Source organism: Antechinus flavipes, chromosome 4, assembly GCF_016432865.1.
Source record: "Antechinus flavipes isolate AdamAnt ecotype Samford, QLD, Australia chromosome 4, AdamAnt_v2, whole genome shotgun sequence".
NCBI classification, from domain to species: Eukaryota; Metazoa; Chordata; class Mammalia; order Dasyuromorphia; family Dasyuridae; genus Antechinus; species Antechinus flavipes.
Genome location: NC_067401.1, coordinates 364,963,181 through 364,985,228, shown reverse-complemented (window position 1 = coordinate 364,985,228; position 22,048 = coordinate 364,963,181). Strand labels below are relative to the sequence as shown.

Sequence of the window (22,048 nt, the reverse complement as noted above, 5' to 3'; positions counted from 1 at the left end):
GATAAAGAAAGCTACAAAATGGAATGTCACTTATGGGGAACAGTAGAATGTATAAGGAGTAAGGAGAAAAACACCTCTCTGAGCATTTGATAGTGCACTTAACAAGAAGTAAAGAAACATCATTGGTGTGATTTGATATTTTCAGTATTATCAGTGACTCTAGTCTCAAGAATATATTGAATAAGGTGGCTACTTCCTGAAGGGAGCTCATGTTGTTTTAATGATCAAGTCGTTTACTGACCATGAAATTTAGCAGCACCAGGATTTTGGGAGATCCTATCAGGAGTTAAGGCAAGACAACCAGGATACTTAGCTGGGTACCCGTCAATATAGAGCATGGAGCTCTATCCTAAGGGAGAAATTATACTACTATGATCAAAGCTGACTAGCAACAAAACAACTAGTTGTTGAGAGAGAATACTGGAAAGCTATCTGCTCAGGGTCAAAACTGAGCCTAGAACAGGTAGATTCCACAGAAGAGAGAAAGAGAGAAGCATACATGCTAAAATTAGAGGAGAGCAGCGATGAGAGAAAAATCACAAAATTTCAGTTGTAAAAGGACTTCATTTACTCCTGTCTGTGCCTGAAAAAGAATCTCACTATCCAACATCCTCAACAAGTCATCTTCCAACCTTTGCAGCTGATTCTGTCCAAGCTCCAGGAAATCCACTGCACTTGTAATTGGTAATAATTGTTAGGAAATGTTTTTTCTCACAGCAAGCCTAAAGTTGTTTCTAAACTTTCTCACCTCCTCATTCTTAGCTCTTCTTCCTACACCAAGAAGAAAAAGAAAACTCAAATGTCTTTTCCACAAGGTAGCTCTTCAGTGGCTATTTTTTGACCAACCTGCCTGGCTTTCATGGTGCTGTATAACATAGTGCAAGTCTTAACTCTCCAGATTTCTTTTGTTCCTTGCTATTTTTCTCTCTTTACAATTACATCATTACATTTATGATTACATTATATGAAGCTATTCTTGCTCCCTAATATGGCTTCCTCTTTCTTTTTTGCCTCTGCCACCTCTCAGACCCAGTTCAAGTTTTGTCTCCTCTGTGAAATTTTTTCCCTATTAACTATCTTATATTGATTAAAGCTATTATTTGTATTGCCTTTATATAATATCTTTTTTACACTCTATTATAGCTTTATATTTACAAGATATATGAATGGGTAATTTTTCAGCATTGACCCTTGCAAACCTTCTGTTCCAACTTTTCCCCTTCTTTCCCCCACCCTCTCCCCTAGATGTCAGATAGATCAATACATGTTAAATGTGTTAAAGTATATGTTAAACACAATATATGTATACGTATCCATACAGTTATTTTGCTGCACAAGAAAAGTCTGACTTAGAAATAAGGTAAAATTAACCTGAGAAGGAAATAAAAAAATGCAAGCAGACAAAAACAGAAGGAGTAGAAATGCTATGTTGTGGTTCACACTCATTTCCCAGAGTTCTTTCACTGGGTGTAATTGGTTCTTTTCATTATTGAACAAATGGAACTGATTTGGTTCATCTCATTGTTGAAGAGAGTCTCATCCATCAGAATTGATCATCATATAATATTATTATTGAAGTATTATAATGATCTCCTGGCCCTACTCATTTCACTCAGCATCAGTTCATGTAAGTCTCTCCAGGCCTTTCTGAAATCATCCTGCTGGTCATTTCTTACAGAACAATAATATTCCATAACATTCATATACCACAATTTATTCAGCCATTTTTCAATTGATGGACATCCATTCAATTTGCAATTTCTAGCCACTACAAAAAGGGCTGCCCCAAACATTCTTGTACATACAGGTCCCTTTCCCTTCTTTAGTATCTCTTTGGGATATAAGCCCATTAGCAACACTGCCGGACCAAAGGGTATGCACAGTTTGATAACTTTTTGAGCATAGTTCCAGACTGCTCTCCAGAATGGTTGGATGCATTCACAACTCCACCAACAATGCATCAGTGTCCCAGTTGTTCTACATCCCTTCCAACATTCAGCATTATCTTTTCCTGTCATTCTAGCCAATCTGACAGGTGTGTAGTGATATCTTAGAGTTGTCTTAATGTGCATTTCTCTGATCAGTAGTGATTTGGAACACTCTTTCATGTGAGTAGAAATAGTTTCAATTTCATCATCTGAACATTGTCTGTTCATAGCCTTTGACCATTTATCAATTGGAGAATGGCTTGATTTCTTATAAATTAGAGTCAGTTCTCATATATTTTGAAAATGAGGCCTTTATCAGAACCTTTAACTGTGAAAATGTTTCTCCAGTTTGTTGCTTCCTTTCTAATCTTGTTTGCATTAGTTTTGTTTGTACATAGGCTTTTTAATTTGATATAATCAAAATTTTCTATTTTGTGATCAGTAATGATCTCTAGTTCTTCTTTGGGCATAAATTCCTTCCTCTTCCACAGGTCTGAGAGGTAAACTATCCTATGTTCCTTTAAATTTTTATAATCTCGTTCTTTATGCCTAAATCTTGGACCCATTTTGATCTTATCTTGGTATACAATGTTAAGTGTGGGTCCATGCCTAATTTCTGCCATACTAATTTCCAGTTTTCTCAGCAGTTTTTGTCAATAATGAATTCTTATCCCCAAAGTTAGAATCTTTGGGTTTGTCAAACACTAGATTGCTATAGTTGACTATTTTGTCTTGTGAACCTAACCTATTCCACTGATCAACTAATCTATTTCTTGGCCAATACCATATGGTTTTGGTGACTGCTGCTTTATAATATCGTTTTAGATCAGGTACAACTAGGCCACCTTCATTTGATTTTTTTTTCATTAATTTTCTTGAAAGTCTTGACCTTTAGTTCTTCCAGATGAATTTTGTTCTTATTTTTTCTAGGTCATTAAAATAGTTTTTTTGGGAGTCTGATTGGTATAGCACTAAATAAATAGATTAGTTTAGGTAGTATTGTCATATTTATTATATTTACTTGACCTATCCAAGATCACTTAATATTTTTCCAATTGGTTAGATCTGACTTTATTTTTGTGCAAAGTTTTTTGGAACTTTGCTCATATAGTTCCTGATTTTCCCTTGTCAGATAGATTCCCAAATATTTTATAATATCGGCAGTTACTTTAAATGGAATTTCTCTTTATATCTCTGTTGTATTTTGTTAGTGATATATAAGAATGCTGATAATTTATATGGATTTATTTTGTATACTGCAACTGCGCTCAAATTGTGGATTTTTTCTTTTTTAAAAATTTTAATAGCTTTTTATTTACAAGTTATATGCATGGATAATTTTACAGTATTGAAATTGCCAAACCTTTTGTTACAATTTTTCCCCTCCTTCCTCCCATCCCATCCCCTAGATGGCAGGATGACCAATACATGTTAAATATATTAGAGTATAAATTAAATACAAAATAAGTATACATGTCCAGACCATTATTTAGCTGTACAAAAAGAATCAGACTCCGAAATATTGTACAGTTAGCCTGTGAAAGAAATAAAAAATGAGATGGGCAAAAATACAGGGATTGGGAATTCGATGTAATGGTTCTTAGTCATCTCCCAGAGTTCTTTCGCTGGGTGTAGCTGGTTCAGTTTATTACTGCTCCATTAGAACTGATTTGGTTCATCTCATTGCTGAAGATGACCGGGTCCATCAGAATTGATCATCATATAGTATTGTTGTTGAAGTATATAATGATATTCTGGTCCTGTTCATTTCACTCAGCATCAGTTCGTATAAGTCTCTCCAGGCCTTTCTGAAATCATCTTGTTGGTCATTTCTTACCAAACAATAATATTCCATATTATTCACATTCCACAATTTATTCAGCCATTCTCTAATTGACAGGCATCTATTCAGTTTCCAGTTTCTGGCTACCACAAAGAGAACTGCCACAAACATTCTTGCACATACAGGTCTCTTTCCCTTCTTTAAGATCTCTTTGGGATATAAGCCCAATAGTAACACTGCTGGGTCAAAGGGTATGCACAGTTTGATAACTTTTTGAGCATAGTTCCAAATTGGTCTCCAGATGGATGCATTCACAATTCCACCAACAATGTATTAGTGTCCCTGTTTTCCCACATCCCCTCCAACATTCCACATTATTTTTCCCTGTCATTCTAGCCAGTCTGACAGGGGTGTAGTGGTATCTCAGAGTTGTCATAATTTGCACTTCTCTGATTAATAAAGACTTGGAGCATCTTTTCATATGGCTAGATATAGTTTCAATTTCTTCTTCTGAGAATTGTCTGTTCATATCCTTTGACCATTTATCAATTGGAGAATGGCTTGATTTTTTATAAATTAGAGTCAATTCTCAATATATTTTGGATATGAGGTCTTTATCAGGACCTTAGACTGCAAAAATGGTTTCCCATTTTATTGCTTCCCTTCTAATCTTGTTTGCATTAGTTTTGTTTGTACAAAAATTTTTCAATTTGATATAATCAAAATTTTCTATTTTGTGGTCAGTAATGATCTCTAGTTCTTCTTTGGTCATAAATTCCTTCCTCTTAGTTGTGGATTATTTCTAATAGCTTTTTAGTAGAATCTCTGGGGTTCTCTAAGTATACCATCATATCATCAGCAAAGAATGATAATTTGGTTTCCTCATTACCTACTCTAATTCCTTTAATCTCTTTCTCAGCTCTTATTGCTGAAGCTACCATTTCTAATACAATATTGAATAGTAATGGTAATAATGGACAACCTTGTTTCACTCTTATTGGGAATGGTTCCAGTTTATCCCCATTGCATATGATACTTACTGATTGTTTTAAATAGATGCTACTGACTATTTTAAGGAAAAGTCCATTTATTCCTATACACTCTCAAGTGTTTTTAATAGAAATGGTTGTTGGATTTTATCAAATGGTTTTTCTGCATCTATTGAGATGATCATATGGTTTTTGTTAATTTGGTTATTGATATAGTCAATTATGCTGATAGTTTTCCTAATATTGAATTTGTTGTAAAGGACCTCATTGTCCTTTGGTCATGGTGTATTATCCTGGGGATGATTTCCTATAATCTTTTTGCTAATATTTTATTTAAGATTTTTGCATCAATATTCATTAGGGAGATTGGTCTATAATTTTCTTTCTCTGTTTTCAACCTACCTGGTTTAGGTATCAGAACCATGTCTGTGTCATAAAAGGAATTTGGTAGGAGTTCTTCATTACCTATTTTTTCAAATAGTTTATATAACATTGGAGTTAATTGTTTTTTAAATGGTAGACGATACAAAGAGAAATTCCATTCAAAATAACTGACGATAGCATAAAATATTTGGGAACCTATCTACAAAAGGAAAGTCAGGAATTGTATGAGCAAAATTACAAAAAACTTTCCACAAAAAATAAAGTCAGATCCAACCAATTGGAAAAATATTAAGTGTTCTTGGATAGGTCAAGTAAATATAATAAATATGACAATACTACCTAAACTAATCTATTTATTTAGGGCTATATCAATCAGACTCCAGAAAAAAAAAAAAAAACTATTTTAATGACCTAGAAAAAATAAGAACAAAATTCATCTGGAAGAATTAAAGGTCAAGACTTTCAAGGGAATTAATGAAAAAAAAAATCAAATGAAGGTGGCCTAGTTGTACCTGATCTAAAACGATATTATAAAGCAGCAGTCACCAAAACCATATGGTATTGGCTAAGAAATAGATTAGTTGATCAGTGGAATAGGTTAGGTTCACAAGACAATATAGCAATCTAGTGTTTGACAAACCCAAAGATTCTAACTTTGGGGATAAGAATTCATTATTGACAAAAACTGCTGGGAAAACTGGAAATTAGTATGGCAGAAATTAGGCCTGGACCCACACTTAACACCATATACCAAGATAAGATCAAAATGGGTCCATGATTTAGGCATAAAGAATGAGATTATAAAAATTTAAAGGAACATAGGATAGTTTACCTCTCAGACCTGTGGAAGAGGAAGGAATTTATGACCAAAGAAGAACTAGAGATCATTATTGATCACAAAATAGAAAATTTTGATTATATCAAATTAAAAAGCCTTTGTATAAATAAAACTAATGCAAACAAGATTAGAAGGGAAGCAACAAACTGGGAAAACATCTTTACAGTTAAAAGGTTCTGATAAAGGCCTCATTTCCAAAATATATAGAGAACTGACTCTAATTTATAAGAAATCAAGCCACTCTCCAATTGATAAATGGTCAAAGGATATGAACAGACAATTTTCAGATGATGAAATTAAAACTTTCTACTCACATGAAAGAGTATTAATTGAAACTATTTCTACTCACATGAAAGAGTGTTCCAAATCACTATTGATCAGAGAAATGCAAATGCAAATTAAGACATTTCTGAGATACCACTACACACCTGTCAGATTGGCTAAGATGACAGGAAAAAATAATGATGAATGTTGGAGGAGATGTGGGAAAACTGGGACGCTTATGCATTGTTGGTGGAGTTTTGAACGAATCCAACCATTCTGGAGAGCAATCTGGAATTATGCCCCAAAAGTTATCAAACTCTGCATACCCTTTGATCCAGCAGTGCTACTACTGGGCTTATACCCCAAAGAGATACTAAAGGGAAAGGGACCTGTATGTGCCAAAATGTTTGTGGCAGCCCTGTTTGTAGTGGCGAGAAACTGGAAATTGAATGGATGCCCATCAATTGAAAAATGGCTGAATAAATTGTGGTATATGAATGTTATGGAATATTATTATTCTGTAAGAAATGACCAGCAGGATGAATACAGAGAGGCTTGGAGAGACTTACATGAACTGATACTAAGTGAAATGAGCAGAACCAGGAGTATTCTGATGGAAGTGGATTCCTTCGACAAAGAGAAGATCTAACTCAGTTTCAATTGATCAAGGATTGACAGAAGCAGCTACACCCAAAGAAAGAACACTGGGAAATGAATGTAAACTTTTTTCATTTTTGTTTTTCTTCTCGGGTTATTTTTACCTTCTGAATCCAATTCTTTCTATGCAACAAGAGAACTATTCGGTTCTGCACCCATATATTGTATCTAGGAAATACTGTGACATATTTAATCTGTATTGGACTGCTTACCATCTGGGGGAGGGGGTGAAGGGAGGGAGGGAGGGGAAAAGTCGGAATAGAAGTGAGTTCAAGGGATAATGTTGTAAAAAATTACCCAGGCATGCGTTCTGTCAATAAAAAGTTATAATTATTAAAAAGAAATAAATTAATTAAATTAAATAAATGTTTGGTAGAATTCACATGTAAATCCATCTGGTCCTGGGGATTTTTTCTTAGGGGGTTGATTAATAGCTTGTTCTATTTCTTTTTCTAAAACGGGACTTTTTAAGCAATTTATTTCCTCCTCTGTTAATCTGGGCAGCCAATATTTTTGAAGGTGGTCATCTATTTCACTTAGGTTATCAAATTTATTGGCATAAAGTTGGGCAAAGTAACTCCTAATTATTGCTCTAATTTCCTCTTATTGGTGGAAAATTCTCCCTTTTCATTTTTAAGACTAACAATTTGATTTTCTTCTTTCCTTTTTTAATCAGATTTACCAAAGGTTTATCTATTTTGTTGGTTTTTTCATAAAACCAACTCTTAGATTTATTTATTAAGTCAGTAAGTTTTTTTACTTTCAGTTTTATTAATTTCTCCTTTTAATTTTAGAATTTCAAGTTTAGTATTTGATTGGGTTTTTTTTAATTTGCTCTTTTTCTAGCTTTTTAAGTTGCAAGCCCAATTCATTGATCTTCTCTTTCTCTGTTTTAATCAAGTAAGCCTCTAGGATATAAAATTTCCCCTTATTACCACTTTGGCTGCATCCCACAAATTTTGGTATTGTTGTCATTCTCTTAAGTGAAATTATTAATTGTGTCTATGATTTTCTGTTTCACCCATTCATTCTTTAGGATGAGATTATTTAGTTTCCAATTACTTTTTGGTCTATTTTTCCCTAGCTTTTTGTTGAATATAATTTTTATTGCATCATAATCTGAAAAGAATGCATTTACTATTTCTGCCTTTCTGCATTTAATTTTGAGATCTTCATGTCCTAATATATGGTCAGTTTTTGTATAGGTCCCATGAACTGCTGAGAAGAAAATGTACTCCTTTCTGTCTCCATTCAGTTTTCTCCAAAGAGCTATCATAACTTCTAATATTCTAATATCATAATTTCTAATATTCTATTTACCTTTTTAACTTCATTCTTATTTGTTTTGTGATTTGATTTATCTAATTCTCAGAGTGCGAGGTTGAGATCTCCCACTATTATAGTTTTGCTGTCTATTTCTTCTTGCAGCTCTCTTAATTTCTTCTTTAGAAATTTAGATGCTATACCACTTGATGCATATATGTTTAGTAACAATATTGCTTCATTGTCTATGCTACTCTTTAGCAAGATATATTCCTTCCTTATCTCTTTTAATTAGATCAGTTTTTGCTTTTGCTTGATCTGAGATAAGGATGGCTACCCCTGCTTTTTTTACTTCACCTGAAGCATAATAGATTCTGCTCCAGCTTTTTACCTTTACTCTGTATGTATCACCCTGCTTTAAATGTGTTTCCTGTAAACAACATATTGTAGGATTCTGGCTTTTGATCCAGTCTGCTATCCGCTTCCACTTTTTGGGAGAATTCATCCTTCACATTTACGGTTAAAACTACTAATTCTGTATTTCCTGCCATCTTATTATGTTTTTCTTCCCCCTCCCCTTCTCCATTATTTAACTTATGGGCACCACTTGCCTCACACAGCTCTCCTTTTTTAGAATCCCTCCCCCCCCCTTTAAGTCCCTTCCCCTTTCTTTTATCTTTCCCTTATTTTTTCTGTGTTCCCTTCTATTTAACCTACTCTTTTCCTTTTCCCTTTTCCTCTCCCACTTTTTAATGAGGTGAGAGAAGTTTCTCTGTAAACCAAATATGTCTAATATTTTCTCTTTGAGCCCAATCTGATGAGAGTAAGATTTACACAATGTTCTTCCCCCTCCCTTAATTCTCTCAGATATGATAGGTTTCTTTTGCCTCTTCAGTGGGATGTAATTTCCCTCCTTTTAATCTCCCTTTTTTCCTTTTTCTGATAGAATCCCCTTTCCACTTCTTTTTTCTTTTTTCCCTTTTTTTTGGTATTGTAACAATATATACAATAGCACTCTTTATGTATGCCCTTAACAGAAATAAAGTTCTCAAGAGTTCTTTTTATCTTTTATGCTTCTCATGAGTCCTATATTTGGAGGTCAATTTTTTGGTTTAGCTCTGGTTTTTTCATTAGGAATAAATGGAATTTCATTGAATGTCCATCTTCCCTGAAAAAAAATGCTCAGCTTAGCTGGGTCATTTATTCTTGGCTACATTCCAAGTTCTTTTGCCTTTTGGAATATCAGATTCCAGGCCCTTCAATTTTTTATTGCGAAAGCTGCTAGATTCTGAGTGATCTTTATTGTGGCTCCTTGGTATTTGAATTGTTTTTTTCTGGCTGCTTGTAATATTTTTTCCATAATATGATAGTTCTGAAATTTAGCCACAATATTCCTTGTTTTTTATTTTGGGGATCTCTTTCAGAAGGTGTTCGATGAATTCTTTCAATGCCTAATTTATCTTCTGATTCTATTACATCTGGGCAGTTCTCTTTGATAATTTCCTGTAAAACAGTGCTTGACTGGTAGAATCCACGAATATTGGGAGTACCACAAATTAGCTTTTTTCATCATAATTTTCAGGAAGTCCAATAATCCTCAGATTATCTCTCCTAAATCTATTTTCCAGCTCTGTTGTTTTTCCAGGTAGATATTTAACTTTATTTTCCTATTTTTTCATTTTTTTGGTTTTTCTTGACCGATTCTTGATATCTCAATCATTCATTTCTATTTGTTCAGTTTTGATTTTTAGTGATTTTCTTCATTAACTTTTTATACTTCTTTTTGTATATGTCCAATTGAGTTTTTAAATGAGTTGTTTTGCTCTATGGAACTTTTTTCCATTTCACTAATTTTTTTTAAATGAATTATTTGTTTTTCCAATTCAGAAATCCTACTTTCCTGGGAGTTCTTTATCTTTTCCAATACACAAATTCTGTTTTCCTGGGAGTTCTTTACCTTTTCCAATTCACATTTCAGGAAGTTGTTTTCTTTTTCCACTTTATCAAATTTTTCTTTTAATGAGTTATGTGCCTTTTCTGTATTCTCTTTCAGAGCTTCTCTTTCCTCTCCCCATTTTTCTTCTAGCTCTCTTTTAAGATCTTTTATAATTTCTTCAAGGAGAGCTTTGTGTGATGGGGATCAAGCTATATCTTCTGGGGACTGTCTGCTATTAGTCTTCTCAGGGTTGAAAACCTGCTCTCTTTCTGTATGGAAGCTATTTATAGTTAGAGTTCTCTTTGCTTTTTTACTCACTTTTTTTTAAGTCCTTGGGGTCTGCCTTCAGGGCAAGGAGGTTCCCAGCTTCCTCTACAGAACAGGGGCAGATGGGCAATAGCTGTCCTGTGAACATACTGTAAAGAGCGGCTAAGCTGCAGAAGTGTGACTGCCCCGGGCAGAGCCCCATGCAGCAGAAGTACAACTTCGCTGGGAAGAGCCCAACTGTGCAGAAGTATGATTGCCCTGGGCAAAGGCGCCCCTCCCCTTCCCCAAGTGTGACTGCCCTGGGCAAAGCCCCACAGGCTGTAAAATGCAGCTGGGCTGTTTCCATGTTGAATAACTCCTGGTGCTGGGTGGGTGTGACCAGGTCCTGTTAAACTCTGGTGTTTTAGGGTACACTCTATCTTTAGTGTTTGTGTAACTTCTCTGCTGCTTTACTGCTTTGCAACCAAAGCAGAGAGCCAACCTGTGGTAGAGTCCTCCCTGCAAATTCTCCACCCAGGGAGACTGCCTCTGCCCCTGGTCAGCTCAGCGCGCTAGCCTTTCTGTGCTGGCCTCCTCCCGCCCCATCAGGACACTTTTTCTAGTGATCTTCCAGATTATCTTCAGTACTCCCAATATTCGCGGATTCTACCAGTCAAGCACTATTTCTGATGCTGAATTTGGTAATCACTAAATGAGGATAGAAGGGAGCCCAGAGTGAAGCATGTATCCTCTCCACCATCTTGGTTCCCACCCTCCCACCCCCTTTATATAATATCTTTAACAAAGAAAATTATTATACAGTGCATCGTAATGAATGCTTAATAAATACTTATTTAAAGAAATCCTATCACTGGTGACATAGTACTGCATTCCAAAATATTGACTGTTGCCCTACTAATAAGTCTAAGTGGTATACAGCTACAGCGGCAACAGGGCGTCTACAGTTCTTGAGTGTAGACTCCTTGATTCCATGCTACAAAGCTATGAAGTTCTTAAGAAAAATTTTTCTCCCAGTTAGTGCAGTCCAGCTTTCGGTTGCTTTGTTTTTTTTAACTTGAAATAATATGCTTTTTTGGAGACCACTACCACTGGCATAATTCTTTTAAGATTTTTCCTATACTACTTCACACTAAGAACATAGACATTATCTGAAGCACTTTAAGAATAGGGATAATGTCTCACCTGGTGTTTTTCCTTGCACTAACGTCAGTGATTTGTATGTGAAAAATATATGATAGTAATTATATGGGGTTAAAAGAAAATTTATTTTCAGTATATTTAGTAGTTGAGGTTCATTATATAGACAATTCCCTATTTTAAATTAATTTACTTGGAACCTTTTCTAGGTGAAAGATATGTTTTGAATTTAAAATAATATAAATTATTAGTATCTCAGGCCAACACATAAGAACATAAGTATCCCCTATTCTAATACTTCATCACAACATTGGAGATGAGCTTGAATTTATCATATTTGTGACTGTAGAGTCCAAGTTTTTGTGGTATTCTTAAGATGAAGAAGAAAGACTTTTAGAATGATCTTGACAAATATTATTGGAAACTGAATTTAGTTAAGTTTGGAGAGGGGCCAGAAGTTGGCTACCTATATGATGACTATTTCTTGCCCAAAATCACTCATGAAGATCATCAGCTGAACAACTGAAGGGTTGTGATCTCTATCAGTGAAAGCAGTACCTACAGTTTTAAAATCAGAAGTCTTTCAAGTATGGGAGCAAGTACAGTACTAATTTTACTGTTTAGGCTTAGTAAAGTACCTTTTGAGGAACTAATGTACATAAAATCTGAGATGTTGCAGAGAGAAAGCTCAGACATTAATTTCTTTACCTTTAAAAAGGATATTTAACATTCCCTCCTAGCTATAAAAATCCATGATTTTTTTATTTCTAATGATCTTGGGGCCTCAATGATTTTCTGTGGTTATTAACTTTGCTTTTATTTACTTTTTTTTATTTCACTTATGAATAATTTATATGTATAATCATAATAATAATAGAATACTTTAAATTTTATGTTGTCCATTTTTCCTAGTCTGTGTAGGTAAACCATGGATGGCATTGAACTTGAGGTGTACAACTGGTGACATAGAACTTCACATTGTTCTACAAGTCATTTTCATAATGTCAAATTAAATGTAATTTTGAAACTCAAAATCTTTATAACTATCACATGATTAGGTCATTGTGATAGCAAGCTATTTTTTAATAAATAGGGCATATCTAATGTAAAGAGATTTTACAGGAGTCAGGGAGAATTGGATAACATGATACTTAATACTTTGTATTGAAATCAAATTATTTCATTATTATTTTTATGAAGCTGATTGACAAATTTGCATATCCCAGTCTAATCTCACTCTTGAGTGCCAGTCACACATCTCCAATTGGTAGGTAGACTACTCTACCTAGATACCTCACTAACACTTGAAATTCACTATCTCTAAAACTAATGAATTACTTGTCTTCCTCTATAAACTTGCTTTCCTCCTAACTTCAACAATTTTTAATTCCATTTTCCTCAATTCCTAGATCTAAAAAAATTTTCAAATCTTATTGATTCTACCGCCAAGGTATTTTGTATCTACCTTCTCCTTTCTATTCACTTTGTCAACAATCTAATTCCAGACTTTAGAACTTATTTGTATTTGTACTATTGTGATAGCCTCTTCACTGATCTTTTGGTCTTATATAGACCAAAATAATTTTCTTTATGCCCATATCTGACTTACCACATCTTTTTTTTTTGTTCAGAAGCCTTTTATTGTCTTTAGGATAAAATTCAAATTCCTTAAACTGGCATTTATGAGTTGCTATATCCTGGCCACATCCTGGTTTTTTAGTGTTATTTCCTATTACTTCCTTCATATACTTCCCTGTTCCAACCACATTTGACTGCTTGTTATTCATTTCCTTCTGCATTATCTGTCTATTCAAGCAGTTCAGCCTTCATTCATCCAATCCTCCAGGATTCTGAAACCTGACTATTACCTCTGTAGATTTAGATTACTTATACTTAAATGGCCACACAGACACACACACACACACACAGACACACACACACACACACACACACACACACACACAGTGTAGCATTTTCAAATGGGTCAATCATTTATGCCTCACTTATATTCAATTGACTTGCAAATCAGAGCTATCACTAGCCAAATGGCATTGCTCTTCAAGAGTAAAAGACAAAAAACAATCTGTGAACAGGAGGGAATAAACTGTTCACCTTCTTCATTCTGGATATTATGCTTTTCCTAAATGCAGTTTAACTAATTTTTTCCCCCTGTCATATCATGCTGATTCTGCCTGTCTGAAAATGTGAGCCACTTAAAGGAAAATGGGGCAGAACAGAGTAAGTATAAGAAATCAAACCCCACCTTTTCCCTTTTATTGTTGAAAGCACTACCATCCTCTCAGTCACAAAAGCTTAATGTTTTAGCATTCTCAACTCCTCATTCACATTTACCCTACACACACATACATACATACATATTTATATATATATATATATGTTACTAAGTCTTGTAATTTCCATTTCCACCATATCTCATATAGAGGCCACCCAAATTCAAGCCCTTATTACCTTCAAATCTGCCTCAAGATTTTCTGCCCTCCAATCTATCTTTCACTCAGTTGCCAAAGGCATCTTCCTAAAGCACAGGTCTGACCATGCATGTTACTCTCCAACTCCAGTGACTTCCTATTACATTCAAAACCAGATATAAAATTCTTTGTCTTGTAAAGCCCTTCCCTTTTTTACCCTTCTAGTCTTTCTCCACTTATTCCACACTTTATTCCTCCTTCCTCCATCTAGAATACTGCAATCCAGTGACACAGATCTTATTCTTCTTGGCACCAGACCTCCATCTATAACCTATTCCTGTCTTTTCTTTTGTTTTCCCCATGCCTCCCTTTTCACCTTCCTTCTGCCTCCTGGAATTTCTGTTTTCTTTCAGTATTCATTTCAAATCCCACTTTCTGAAGCAAGTTTTTCCCGGGCCTCCCTACTGCCAGTATCTTTTCACTGAAATCTGCTCTTTAATTATTTACCAGTTTATTTTAAATACATTGTATACATCCACAATTGCATGTTTTCTTCCTTATTAGATTATAAACTCCTTAAAGACAAAATTTATGTCTTATTTGTATTCCCAGTTCCTAGGAGAGTGACTAGATGAAGAAAGTATTTATTAAGTGCTAACTGCTCCATTCATAAATCTAGAGCAAAGTGATAGTTTGTCATTGGCATTTAGAGAAGGATTCCTGTTTTGAGTAAGACAGCAGCATGGTGCAAGACAAGACAAAGCATGCTATATTTGGAATCTGAGGACCTGGGTTTGAATGCAAACCAGACACTTAGTATCTGCTCTGTGTATCCCTGAGCAAGTCACTTCTTTTAGGAACTTCAATTTTCTCACCTATAAAAGGAAGAAGAGAACTAAAATCAGCTCTAAATCTATAGAACCTGTAAGGATCCTTCCAGTTGATTCTATAGATCATTTGGAATGTTTCATGTTACTAATTTCCATCTTATTTTTCCATCACAATTTTAATATTGTAGAAACAGAAGTAGAGGTTGCCTAGAAGAGAATGAATTAATTTGGAAAATTAAGTGAAAAATACTTAATAGTTTTTAAATAAGAATTTGAAGCTGCATTCCTACCACATATTATATATTATATTTGTATTTGACTAAAGAAAATAAAAGGCAGACTAGATGTATATATCATACTTGTAAACATACCCTGGAAATTCTAGTATTGTCATTTTATTACTTTTGCTACTTTATACTTGACAAAAAGACTTTAAAAATCATAAACTCAACAAACAAAGAAGCAAAATGAGGAGTGGAATACCAATTAAAACAATTCTAAATTCTTTTCAATTTGATTTTTAATCACATCAACTTTACCAAAGTAATTTTTAAAAAAACTATCTTCATTTCTGCAGTTCTAACTTGGAAAATTTATTTTCTGTCTTAAAAAAAAAAAAAAAAATGTCTCTGCTTTTGTGATCCTGAGCAAGTCACAACCCCAATTGCCTCAGCAAAAAATATAAAAAATAAAATAATAAATTAAAAAAAGTTTCTGCTTAATTTTCTGTTCACTTTGCTTTATTAACTATACATAGCTTATTTCCTACTTGCAGTATGTCATTTTTATAACATGTTATATTACATTAACATAAAATGATAAGTCAGGATTCTGTAATTTTGGTTAGTATAGATGAATTGATGTCTATTTAAATTCTATCTGAGGAGCAGCTAGCACTATCTCTGAAATCAGGAGGAGCTCAGTTCAAATGTGGCCTTAACACTTCCTAACTTTGTGACCCTGGCAAGTCACTTAACCTCAACTGTCTCAGCAAAAAACAAAACCAAAAATCTCAGTCTGAGCCTTCAAACCCAAATATTGACTCAGTGAAAGCTTGGATTGGGACCTTTTTTTTGGCCAGTCTGTGAGAAGCAAATCAGTTTGGGTTTAAGGCATAGTTCAATAACTATTTAAATCCCAGTGGGCTTTATCCAAGTCTGGTTTTCCAGTGTTCTATTTCAAGAGATCATAAATGAAACTATATGGAACAAGTGAGTTAATTAATTACTCCCAGTTTAAAAAAAAATAAAAAAGAATACATAAGCAGAGGAAAGGAAAAAAATCTAGCCCATAAACCCCAATATAACTTAGGAGGTCTCAGCGATCAAAATATCTATTCCGGTGGGCAGAGCACCCACATATAACGGTCAGATTCCCTATGTGGGCTGAGGGAGGGGGAGATATGGAGGAAGGGTGGGGGGAACATTGTCCAAATGCCCTAAGAAAGAAACTGATTGCAATATCTATAGTAGTATATATTTTTTTTTGAATCAAGTTCAAATTAAGTGAGAAATAATTTTTGTAAAATGTTTAGCCCACAATATCTGGCATTTAGTTGTTGTTCAATTGTATCTAACTCTTAGTGACCCCATAGTCCATAGCATACCATACTTCCCGCGGGTTTTATTTTTGTTTATTTGTTTGTTTTGGTGGGGAGGTGTGACTTCTTGCTCACCAGTAAATTAAGAGAAACAAAAATTAAGTGACTAGGGTCACACATCTTGTAAATGTGAGGCTGGATTTGAACTCGAGTCTTCCGGGCTCCAGGCTCAGACTCCAGCCTTTATGCACTTAGCCTCTTCACTTGGAATATAGTGGATGCCTGATAAATGTTTCTTACCTTCCCCCCCCCCCCACCCACATATAAGCTAGAATATATTGAGAAGAATGCCATCAGGATGATGAAAGTCTATAGAGGACTTTAAAAGATTGGTTTAAGAAACTGGGAAAGCTCATATACTAGGGAAGAGCTAGCTGCTTAGAGGGGAAATAATAGAAATATCCTGGAGAGAATTCAGTTTGTTCTGCTTAACCCAGAAGGTTGTGCTTAATGGGTTAAAGTTTCAGAAAAAGATTTAGATTTGATATAAGGAAAATCTAACAGAGCTATCCAAAAATGGAATAGGATATTCTACTCTATTTTAGAGACAAAGACCCTAACTAGAAACTGCTAATTTTCTTGGTCGATAATACAAATCTTCATCAGTTGCCACCTGACTTTTGTGTTTTAAATGCTTTAATGCTTGCTAAGTACTATAGATAATTATTTCATTCAAACATAATCCTCTGAAGTAAATGCTATAGATTTCATTCCCATTTTGCTGGTGAAAATAAGGTTGAGAAAGATGAAGTGACTTGCTGGAAAATAAATTTCAGAGCTAAGATTTGTATCTTGGTCTTCCTGACTTCCAACTCAGCACTATACATAATAACCCAGGTCCTTATACATTGATTTTCCATAAGGACCACTTTGTATAGGTGGCAGTAGTGCTGAAGTGGGTTGTGGTCCCTTTAAGAAACTAGTCTTTTCGAGACTTTTTTTTAAATTTTATTTTATTTAATAATAACTTTATATTGATAGAATCCATACCAGGGTAATTTTTTTCAACATTATCCCTTGCACTCACTTCTGTTTTGATTTTTCCCCTCCCTCCCTCCACCCTCTCCCCTAAATGGCAAGCAGTCTTATATATGTTAGATATGTTGCAGTATATCCTAGATACAATATATGTTTGCAGAACCGAACAGTTCTCTTGTTGCACAGGGAGAATTGGATTCAGAAGGTAAAAATAACTCGGGAAGAAAAACAAAAATGCAAATAGTTCATATTTGGGTATAAGCCCAGTAGTAGCACTGCTGGATCAAAGGGTATGCACAGTTTGATAACTTTTTGAGCATAGTTCCAGATTGTTCTCCAGAATGGTTGGATTCGTTCACAACTCCACCAACAATGCATCAGTGACCCAGTTTTCCCGCATCCCTTCCAACATTCATCATTATTTTTTTCTGTCATCTTAGCCAATCTGACAGGTGTGTAGTGATATCTCAGAGTTGTCTTAATTTGCATTTCTCTGATCAGTAGTGATTTGGAACACTCTTTCATATAGTTTCAATTTCATCATCTGAAAATTGTCTGTTCATATCCTTTGACCATTTATCAATTGGAGAATGGCTTGATTTCTTATAAATTAGAGTCAGTTCTCTATATATTTTGGAAATGAGCCCCTTATCAGAACCTTTAACTGTAAAGATGTTTTCCCAGTTTGTTGCTTCCCTTCTAATCTTGTTTGTAGTAGTTCTGTTTGTACAAAGGCTTTTTAATTTGATATAATCAAAATTTTCTATATTGTGATCAGTAATGGTCTCTAGTTCATCTTTGGTCACAAATTTCTTTGTCCTTTCGAGACTTACATGAACTGATGCTAAGTGAAATGAACAGAACCAGGAGATCATTATATACCTCAACAACGATACTGTATGAGGATGTTTTCTGATGGAAGTGGATCTCTTCGATAAAGAGAGCTAATTCAGTTTCAATTGATCAAGGATGGACAAAAGCAGTTACACCCAAAGACAGAACACTGGGAAATGAATGTAAACTATTTGCATTTTTGTTTTTCTTCCCAGGTTATTTTTTACCTTCTGAATCCAATTCTCCCTGTGCAACAAGAAAACTGTTCGGTTCTGCAAACATATATTGTATCTAGGATATACTGTAACCTATTTAACATGTAAAAGACTGCTTGCCATCTGGGGGAGGGGGTGGAGGGAGGGAGGGGAAAAGTCAGAACAGAAGTGAGTGCAAGGGATAATGTTGTAAAAAATTACCCTGGCATGGATTCTGTCAATAAAAAGTTATTAAAAGAAAAAGAAAAGAAACTAGTCCTTTCAGATTGATTTATTCCTTTCTGATTCCCAGCTCCTCCTGACTGATGCATTATCAATTCAAGAAACTAGGACATTTGATTCACAAATCCTGGTCAAAAGTACCCCTTTTGAATTCCAATAGGAGATCTGGGCTTGTCCCAGCCCCTACTGGATCTAAGCCAACTTGGGCTCTCACAACCCCCATCAGATCTAAGCCAATTTGGGACTCCACGTACAGGCCCCTTTAGCTAAATCTCTCATTATAAAAGAGCCAAGCTGGAGTCCTCTCTTTGCAGAGGTTCCAAACATTCCAGCCTTACACCTCTCATGCCAAGGGTCTCTGCCCACTGGAATAATATTTCCAGTGCCCTCTTCTCTTTACCTAACATCTTTTACTAACTAGACTTTAGCCTTACTTCTTATGCCCATAATAAAACTCCTTTATCAATCTAGTTTTTGTGTCTGTAAATTCCTTTACAGGGGACTCTTACGTCGCTACTAGACCTCATTTAACTCCCTACACTTGCGCCAAACCCAAAGGGGTTACAAGGGAGCTCTATTTGACTCCCCTGTACTCTGAACCTGCCACTAGAATTCATTTTCATTTGGGTACCCCAAATCTAGACGTCATCATTTGCTGTTTCTGATATCACTATGGACTAAATTCATAACAAGACAAAAAACAAAAGTAAATTCTGCAAAAATCAAAGTTAGATTAAGTTTCTGTGGAGTATAAGGCAATGTAGAAATAAAAGACTGTTTTCTAAGAAAATCGGGAAAGCCAAAATATCTTCAATTTATAAGATATTTAAAATGTTGTAATGCCAGAGAAACTGAGACAAGATGGAAATTAGAGAGTTTTTAATATTTTATTTGGATTTCTGAGAGGGAGAGATTTTCTGGGACCAAAGGATCCATTTTGGTCCCAGGGGGCTGATGTCTCAAAGCATTTAGCATTGAATGTGAGTTTCCAGAGATTCTTTATAGGAGGAAGAACAAAGACAGAAAGGCAGAGTGAGCATCTGTCATTCTGATAAATTGGGAAGGTCTGGAGTCATGATGTCTAAGATAGAAGGTCTTCCTCCTTATCTGGGATTAAACATTTACAATTTATAAACCTTAAAGTAGTCAGCCCTAAATTATATCAGTTCTAATGATAGTGGGGGGGGGAGGGTTTGCAGCCAGGGGGATTGAGGCAGAACAATATAGGGAAACTGAGGCAGGACAATTAGGAAAATTAGGTAGGACAAAAAAAGGGAACTAGCACAACAAAATTATGGAAACATGACTTTTATTTTAGGCAAAAGAATAGGAGGAAGGAAAAGTTTACTTATTTTCATATGAAAGAAGAAGTGACACATGTCAGTTACTGTATGAATGACTCATTTGAACTGGTGTACATATATATGTATGTATGTATGTATACATATATATATACACACACACAGAGACACATATATATGTATACATATACAAACTGAATGTGCATTATATATAAGTAATCTACAGAGGCAAGATTCTTTGGGCAAAGATCTTAGCCATTTTGTATCTCTAGCATTCATGACAGTGCCCTTCAACTAGGTCTTTGGTTCATTGTAATAGAAAGGGAGATGGAAGAGTGATAAAAGAATAAATGTAACCCAGGATCCTTTAACCAAGGTTAAAGCATCAAGCAGTAGGAACTAGAGATACTAATATAGGGAGCCAAATATGACCTCAAAGGTAGCACTGAAAATTGGTGAAAGGAAACTTAATATAACTCTGAAAGGCTAGAATTTACTCAAGAGAAACTGGGAAGTAGAGCAGCACTCTGTAATATTATGGTATAAAACTGCTGTTGAGAAATCCGAGAAGAAGGAAGAAAAATTGTAGACAACATCTGGTTAACGATCAATGGAGAAAGGAATGGAAGTGATTTTGTCATTGGAGTATATTATAATCCACTTAGACAGGAAGAAAAATTATATGAGAAGTTTGGGAAATAGATCATAAACCTTTTACAGAGTGACTAGTTATCCACAAATTTTCTAGAATTCTTTCTGCCAAAAGCAGAACAGCTTGATTTGACTTATTAATAATTTACTCTTTCAAAAAGTGGAAGAACCAAATTGAAGGAAATTCTTTATTGGATTTGCTTTTCACTAACAGGGAAAAACTGGTTGCTAGAGTAGAAATAAGAAACATTTTGAAGACATTAAAGTGATTACTATACAATTTTTGTGATAGAGGAAAGGAAAACTGGACATCGTCTGACATACTCCCAAAGCTGTTTTTGAGGGAAAAAAAAAAAAAAAAGGACAAATACTGAGGGGAAATAATCTGAGAAGAGAGGGAGGGAAGGGAATTATTCCTTAGGAATTAAATTCTGGTGACACAAAAGGAAATAATGAGGAAGAAAAACACATTGTTTGAAGAGACCAATGTAGAGAAAGCTTTCCAACCAATTTAGATTTTACAAAGATAGGAAAAGAAGATTGAAAACAAAGATAAATACTAGGGGACAAATATAAGACCCAGCACTGTTTAAAAAAAAAATGTTCAAAATAAACTCAGAGGTTACTGTGGGAAACTAAGAATAACAAAAGATATGTATGTGTTATATACACACAAACACACACATACATACACACATTGGGGGGCAGGGGAGTCTAGAACCATTGTCAGAGACAGATGGGGTAATAACTCAGAATCAACCAGTTATTCAAGAATTATTTATTAAGTGACTATTATGTACCTATAAAAAAACAGATGATTGGTATAGAGAAAAGGAATAAACTGGAATGAAAAGGGGCAGTTAAGAATACTTCCATTTGGATAGTAATCTTGTACTAGAAATAACAATACAAAAATTATTAGTAAGGAGTTAATAACTTAACCATCAATAAGGCAGTATTGAGAGCATTTCGTTACCCTTGATAAATTCAGATAGTATCTGACTTTTTAAAGTCACTGTTGATGATATTTCACTAGAGAAGAGCAAATATTACAGTTTTCAATTTGAGGTTAGGGTAGATGATATGATGATCTGAAAAGTGTCTTCTTTCTCAGCATGAAATGATATTCTATGACATAGGGCTTGAGTTCTAGGTAAAAAGAATCGTCTGGAAAAACTCTCAAGTACCAAAAGTGAAAGCTGATTTTGAGGGACTTCTTTCTAAAATGACTATATAATTTTTCACCTTCCTAAGTAATAATAATAATAGCTAATAAGTATTCTAATAGTTTACAAAATATTGGTGGAATGAGAGCCAAAAGTGACACAACTGGCAAGCTTTGTTCTGAAGAAAGAATATAATCTGAAAGCTCTTGAATGATTTTTTATTCTTATCTCTTTTATTTTGTTAGCTTGTAGATGCAGCCCCTCTGAGGAATCACAAAATTGAGTTCAAATTCTGCCTCTAATTCTTATGTTCTCAGCAAATCATCTACCCTCTCTCCACACCATTTCTCTCGTCTATAAAATGAAAGATCGAAGA

The 22,048-nt window shown here is 34.7% G+C and overlaps 1 protein-coding gene across 6 annotated transcripts in view; it reads left to right on the top strand.

The window, feature by feature from the left end:
- The window catches only part of MARK1 (microtubule affinity regulating kinase 1), a 147,297-nt gene that overhangs the window by 41,979 nt on the left and 83,270 nt on the right, over positions 1-22,048 (top strand). The window lies entirely within an intron of this gene.